Raw genomic sequence first — 6,703 nt, forward strand, 5'->3', positions numbered from 1 at the left:
ACAATAACTCATTTAATAACAACTAATAGCAACAACAAAAAACTTACATTTAGTTTAACATTATTTTTCTTAATACTAKTTTGTCGTTTAGCCRCCACTACTTGTCTTTGGTGTCTATAGTAGACAAAYACTGCTATAAGACTATCAAATATTATACCAATGATTATAAAGACTGTTATGATTATCAATAAGGTATATATGGATGTGTTGTCCGGTTTATGTTGAGTTTTATCGATGATATTATCATCACTAGTGGTGGTAGTGATTATCACTTGATTTGTGGTGTCTTTGTTTTGATCAGTATTTGTTAAATCATTAGTGGATCCATTAGTTGATCCACTGCTATCTACAGTACTTTCAATAGTAATTGTCGACAAACTGGACTCATTTGATGGACAATGTATGGACACAATTAGTGAGGAAAACAATAAGATATTTATTGAAATCATAATTCAATATCTTTGTGATGATAATTGTAATCAATAAAAAAAATGTATATATATTTCTAAGACTTGTTTTTTGTGTTCAAAATATTTTTTGAAAATATATAGTTATAAATAATTAATTGATTTATTAGTTATCTCTCGATAATAATTTAATTTGAATTATACGCTCAATCATTAGGTAATCATTAGGTAATCATTAGGTAATCATTAGATATTATTAGTTAAACATTTAAATTATTTTTTTTTATCAATTATTTAAACGAGACTTATACTACAGTATAATTACATTTAGTTTAAACTTAATAATTAAATTAACTATTATATAATTATATTATTAATTATATTGTATAAGTTTCTAAACTAACTTACAGTTTAAGTACAATAAAGTTTTAAATTAAATTAATTGTTATATTAGTATTAAAATTTATTTATAAAAAATATTTAAATTTATTATGTTTGTTTGTTTTTTAAATAATTAAGGTTATCAATTAAAATGCAACAAAAAACAATAATTAATGTGTTGTGGGCGGTTGGGTTTAACCTATGGATCAGTTGTCTAGCGTGGGTCGGTATGAGACCAACAACTGATAGTTTCCCTCAATTTCCCACAACGGTATCAATTGATCGGTCAAAGACTTAACAATTGATTTAGTGATCACTTGAAAGGCACTATACGTGTCAAACAAAATGATGTACAGATCTGCAGTAGTGGTGACCGGAGTGTAGGCCAGGGATCGATCCGTTCGTACTATTGATAACTTCTATAACTTGCAGGGATGGCCAGCGAAAGGGTGGCTTGAAGTGTTGATCGATCAGCCAATGCTTGCTTAGGAGGAATGGTAGATATGATGTGGTAATCGATCCAATGATTAGGTGAAGACAATAACTTAGACACACTTTAGTTACAATACTTTATTATAGTTAAGACAATTAAAATAGTAGTTAAAACAATGGTTATAAAAATGGTATAATTTAAGAGCACATGTATGTAAATGAATGCAATGTGTATACAGTATAATGACTGATAGTAATGGTGGGTAAGATTGCACTGTAATGGTGGGTGAGATTGCACTGACTGTCTGGTGTGTCAGTACTGGTATTTATATGATAGGGAAGTCTAGGTATTTGGTATACAGCTATTGGTTGGTTTGAATATTAAGACAGTTGTATAGATCGATCACTTGGCGCCAGTTATTGGTGTCATTGATCGATCAATCATAGGAAACGGTAGGTATAGAGCGATCAAAATAGTTAATAAATTCAAAATAAGGGATTAAATGCACAAAAATAGGTATCAATAAAATAATACAAAAGTTAAACATTAAAATTAAGGCTAAATAATATATGAAATATGAGTTTCTCAACACTCCCCGGCGCTTTAAGACTGGTCGCGGAGGTAATACGGTTCAAGTTGTCCGACGTGAACCAGGATCGGGTCGGTTGAGTTGTCCAATGGTTTGATGTAGGCGTTGACAGGTCCGGGTATAGATGCGATGACATACGGTCCTGTATATTTCGGTGATAGCTTTTTCTTGTCCGGATGATTGGATGGTATGCGCCGTTTGACCAATTGATCGATCTTGAGATCGATCGGCTTATGGTGTTTGTCGTAAGCGATCTTAGCTCTTGATTTACTGCTATCCGTGCGTTGTTTGGCCAGTTGTCGAGCATCAGGTAAGTTGTCGGTTGTATTGAGAGAATCGGAGCCAAACATGAGGAACGACGGTGAGTATTCTGTAACGGTATGTATAGTATTATTATAATTAGCTGTCACATCCTTTAATAGGGTAGTCCATTTGCGGCGAGGGCTGGCCAGTGATGCCAGGATCAATCCCTGTTTGATCGATCCATTAACCCGTTCATTGGTGCCGTTAGTCTGCGGATGATATGTAGATGAGAATCGGTGTCTTATGTTATGTTTGGATAAAAATCGTTTAAAATCTTTTGATTTGAATGTCTTGTAATTGTCGGTAAGTATGGCTTCAGGTGTTTGTCCAGTTCCTTTGATTAGATCGATCAATAATGATATACATGCAGGTGCTGAGTTGGTTGGCGTAGCTTTGGTCCATACATGTCGGGAATGGTGATCGATCACAACCTGTATATACTTGTGTTTAGTGTTGGCGGCTTCGTTGCCCATAACTATAGTGTCCATAGCTATGAGTTTTAGTGGTGCATCAGGTGTCGGAAGTGGTTGGAGCTGTCCATATGTCGGATGATTAGTAGGTTTAGCCAATTGGCATACATGGCAGGACTTGACATATTGCTTGATGTCGTGAATCATATCAGGCCAGTGATATTTTGCTTTTATTTGTTTAGTTGTGATTCGGATGCCAGGGTGACCACTGTTGTCGTGTGCTTCTTGAAGAAATGGATAGACAAGACTGGGAGGAATCACTGATAAAATACGTCCATATTTGATGATCGATTGAAGTGTGAACGTGTCCACTGAGCTGAATGTTGATCGATCTGCTTCTGGTGTTTGATCGTTTGGATTGATCGATGTGATCGCTTGAGCAGGTGCTTCATATCGCACTTTAGTTTCGGTGTCCTGTTTTTGATGCTGTAGTATCACTGCTTCTCTGATGAATAGGTTTACCGGAGCGCGGGATAGGGCGTCGACGTGAGCCATTTGTGATCCCGGTTTATGTATCACTTCAAAGGTGTAGAGACTTAACTCTTCAGACCAGCGGAAGAGTCGTTTTTTGGTCGACTGGAAGTTGATAAGCCATTTGAGTGCCTTGTGATCGGTATAGAGGGTGAACTTGACTCCTTCCAGATAGATACGGAAGTATCTGATTGAATCATAGACGGCCAGACATTCTAGTTCGGTAACCGCGTATCGGGTTTCGGCGTCGGCAAGTTTTCTGGAATAATAACCAATAGGTCGATCGGCTTGTATAAGGATACCTGCTATTCCAATGGTTGACGCATCAGTATGTAGATCGATCGGTAAGTCCGGTTTATAGATAGCGCGGACAGGTTCCGATGCCATTAGTTGTTTTAATGTATTGAATGATCGATCACATTGATCGGTCCATTCTAACTCTTTGGCTTTAGACTTCTTCATGAGTGATGTAAGTGGTGCTGTGAGGGCTGCGAAGTCGGGAATATATTCGCGTAAGTAGTTGGCCAGTCCGTGAAAACGTTGAACTCCCTTTTGATCGATCGGTGTCGGGAAGTCCACTATGGCTTTAATCTTCGAGTCAGGAGGTCGGACTGATTTGCCATCAATTGAATGTCCTAAGAATTCGATGCGATGTTTGGAGAACTCGCATTTCTCACGCTTGAGACGGGCGTTGTTGTCGGCCAGACGTTTAAGTACTTCGGCCAGTAGGTCGTCGTGTCGGTCCTGAGATGAGGCATAGATGATGATGTCATCCAGATATGAGATAACACCATTGTTGTGAAGATCGCCGATGATCTTGCGGACAACACGGTGAAAGGTGGCCGGACTGTTCTTCAGCCCGAACGGTAAGACAGTCCATTCGAAATGACCGTCGCGGGTGACGAATGCTGTTTTGGTGATGTCATCGGGTGCTACGGCGACTTGCCAGTAACCAGAGGCGAAGTCAAGTTTAGAGAAGACGATCGATCCTTGTAGTCGATCGATCACATCCGCGATGACTGGAAGTGGTGTTTTGTCAGCGATCGTAATTGAATTGAGTCGACGATAATCGATGCACAAACGATATGTTCCGTCTTTTTTAGGCGCCAAAGTAATCGGTGCGGCGTATGGACTGACGCTTTCCCGGATCAGACCTTTTGATAGGAGGTCCTTTACTTGGCGGGCAGTCTCAGCTGCCATTTGATGAGATTGACGATATGGGCGCTGTGCGGTCGGTTGTTGATCGGTCAATACAATTCGATGCTCTTCGATATTGATTCGGCCTAAATCTGTTGAATCGGCGGCGAAAATATGTTGATAAGTGTTAACGATTTGGTCAACTCTGTTGTCAGTTGTTTTAGTTGATCGATCTATCGGAACAGTTGATCGATCTATCGGAACAGTTGATCGATCAATCGCTGGACTTGTTATGAAATGGCAGTGATGTCCAGGTGTGGGCTTTGGTGCAAATGAATGTCTTTTGTTAGACCATTTGTAGGACACTGTCTTTGAATGAGTGTCTATTACGACTCCATATTTGCCCAGAGAGTCGAGGGATAGGAGGAGAGTATACTCGAAGCCTTCCAGTACTTGAGCTCTCATGATATATGTCATCCGATTGATAGTTAACTTGAAGTAGACTTCTCCAAGTGTTCGGATCGATCCTCTCGCCAGTGTTATACTTGTTGATCGATCCCGAGATATGCGAAGTCGTAGATGATTGGCTACATGAAGTGGCATTAGGTTTACAGTAGATCCAGGGTCGGCGAATGCTGATAATTCGAATCTTCCAATACGACCCGGTATTAAGATAATACTGTCGATGGTGTCGCCGGAAGCCATAACTCGAGGACGGATGAAATGGTTTGATGCTTGAATTCCAGTAGATGTGTTGCCATTGTTAGGATTAGGTTGATCTCTTTGTTGAGGACCTGTTGGTCTATGTGGACAGTCTTTGTGGAAATGCCAGGCAGTAGTTCCACGATCGCGGCATATGCGGCACGAATATGGTGGCCTATTCTTTGATCGATCTGATCGATCATTTGGATTCCTCGGAGGTTTCTTGTCCTGAGAGAAGTGAGATCTGGGTTTGAAGTGATGTTTTGTTTTGTCGGCCTCAATGTCCTGTGCCATCTCTAGCCAAGCGGTGGTAGTTGTGAATCGGCGGCCATAGAAATATTCGCGATATTCCGGTTGTAGTCCTTCGGTGAGGAGATTAGATCGATCGTTGTCGGTGTAGCCTTTGACGCGACGAAGAAGTTTCAGCTTCTCGTCGTAATATGTCTTCATTGGTTCGGACCGTTGTTGTCGTCGTCGGTTTGCGGCTATGACTGGAGGTACGTCTGAGTGAGCGTAACGGTCGAGTAGGAGTTGCTTTGCTTTAGGCCAACTGATGTCTTCATTGATCAGAACATCGGAGCCATAGTAGTTGGCGGCTTCATCGCTCAGGAACTCCATAATGTCGTCCACTTTGTCTTCATCGGTGTGGAGTCGGAAGGATCGTTCAAACATCTGTATGAACGCTTCTATCGTCAGATTTGAGTCTTGTGTTCCGCTAAACTTCGGGATCTTCCGTTGTTTAGTATGCGTGGGAACTCTTCGATCGATCCGATCGATCTGATCGATCTGATCGATCTGATCGGTCGTGTTTGAGGTGCTCTGTTGTGCCGGCGGGAGGCCTGTGTTGGCAGTGGTATTGTTTTCGTTGTCAGACATGTTGTCGATGATGTCTTGATTGTCTTCAGTGTCTTGAGTAGAGTTGAGGAGATATCTTGTTCCGCGTCGTGTAAGGCCTGTAGTTACGGATGTCATCAATCGTAGGTAAGGATCTAATATGTATGATCTGTGCCGACTGCGCCAATTTTGTTGTGGGCGGTTGGGTTTAACCTATGGATCAGTTGTCTAGCGTGGGTCGGTATAAGACCAACAACTGATAGTTTCCCTCAATTTCCCACAACGGTATCAATTGATCGGTCAAAGACTTAACAATTGATTTAGTGATCACTTGAAAGGCACTATACGTGTCAAACAAAATGATGTACAGATCTGCAGTAGTGGTGACCGGAGTGTAGGCCAGGGATCGATCCGTTCGTACTATTGATAACTTCTATAACTTGCAGGGATGGCCAGCGAAAGGGTGGCTTGAAGTGTTGATCGATCAGCCAATGCTTGCTTAGGAGGAATGGTAGATATGATGTGGTAATCGATCCAATGATTAGGTGAAGACAATAACTTAGACACACTTTAGTTACAATACTTTATTATAGTTAAGACAATTAAAATAGTAGTTAAAACAATGGTTATAAAAATGGTATAATTTAAGAGCACATGTATGTAAATGAATGCAATGTGTATACAGTATAATGACTGATAGTAATGGTGGGTAAGATTGCACTGTAATGGTGGGTGAGATTGCACTGACTGTCTGGTGTGTCAGTACTGGTATTTATATGATAGGGAAGTCTAGGTATTTGGTATACAGCTATTGGTTGGTTTGAATATTAAGACAGTTGTATAGATCGATCACTTGGCGCCAGTTATTGGTGTCATTGATCGATCAATCATAGGAAACGGTAGGTATAGAGCGATCAAAATAGTTAATAAATTCAAAATAAGGGATTAAATGCACAAAAATAGGTATCAATAAAAT

This window comes from Oppia nitens, unplaced genomic scaffold (genome assembly GCF_028296485.1).
Source record: "Oppia nitens isolate AA-2021 unplaced genomic scaffold, nextdenovo-longstitch-racon4-pilon3 scaffold29_pilon_pilon_pilon, whole genome shotgun sequence".
Lineage (NCBI taxonomy): Eukaryota > Metazoa > Arthropoda > Arachnida > Sarcoptiformes > Oppiidae > Oppia > Oppia nitens.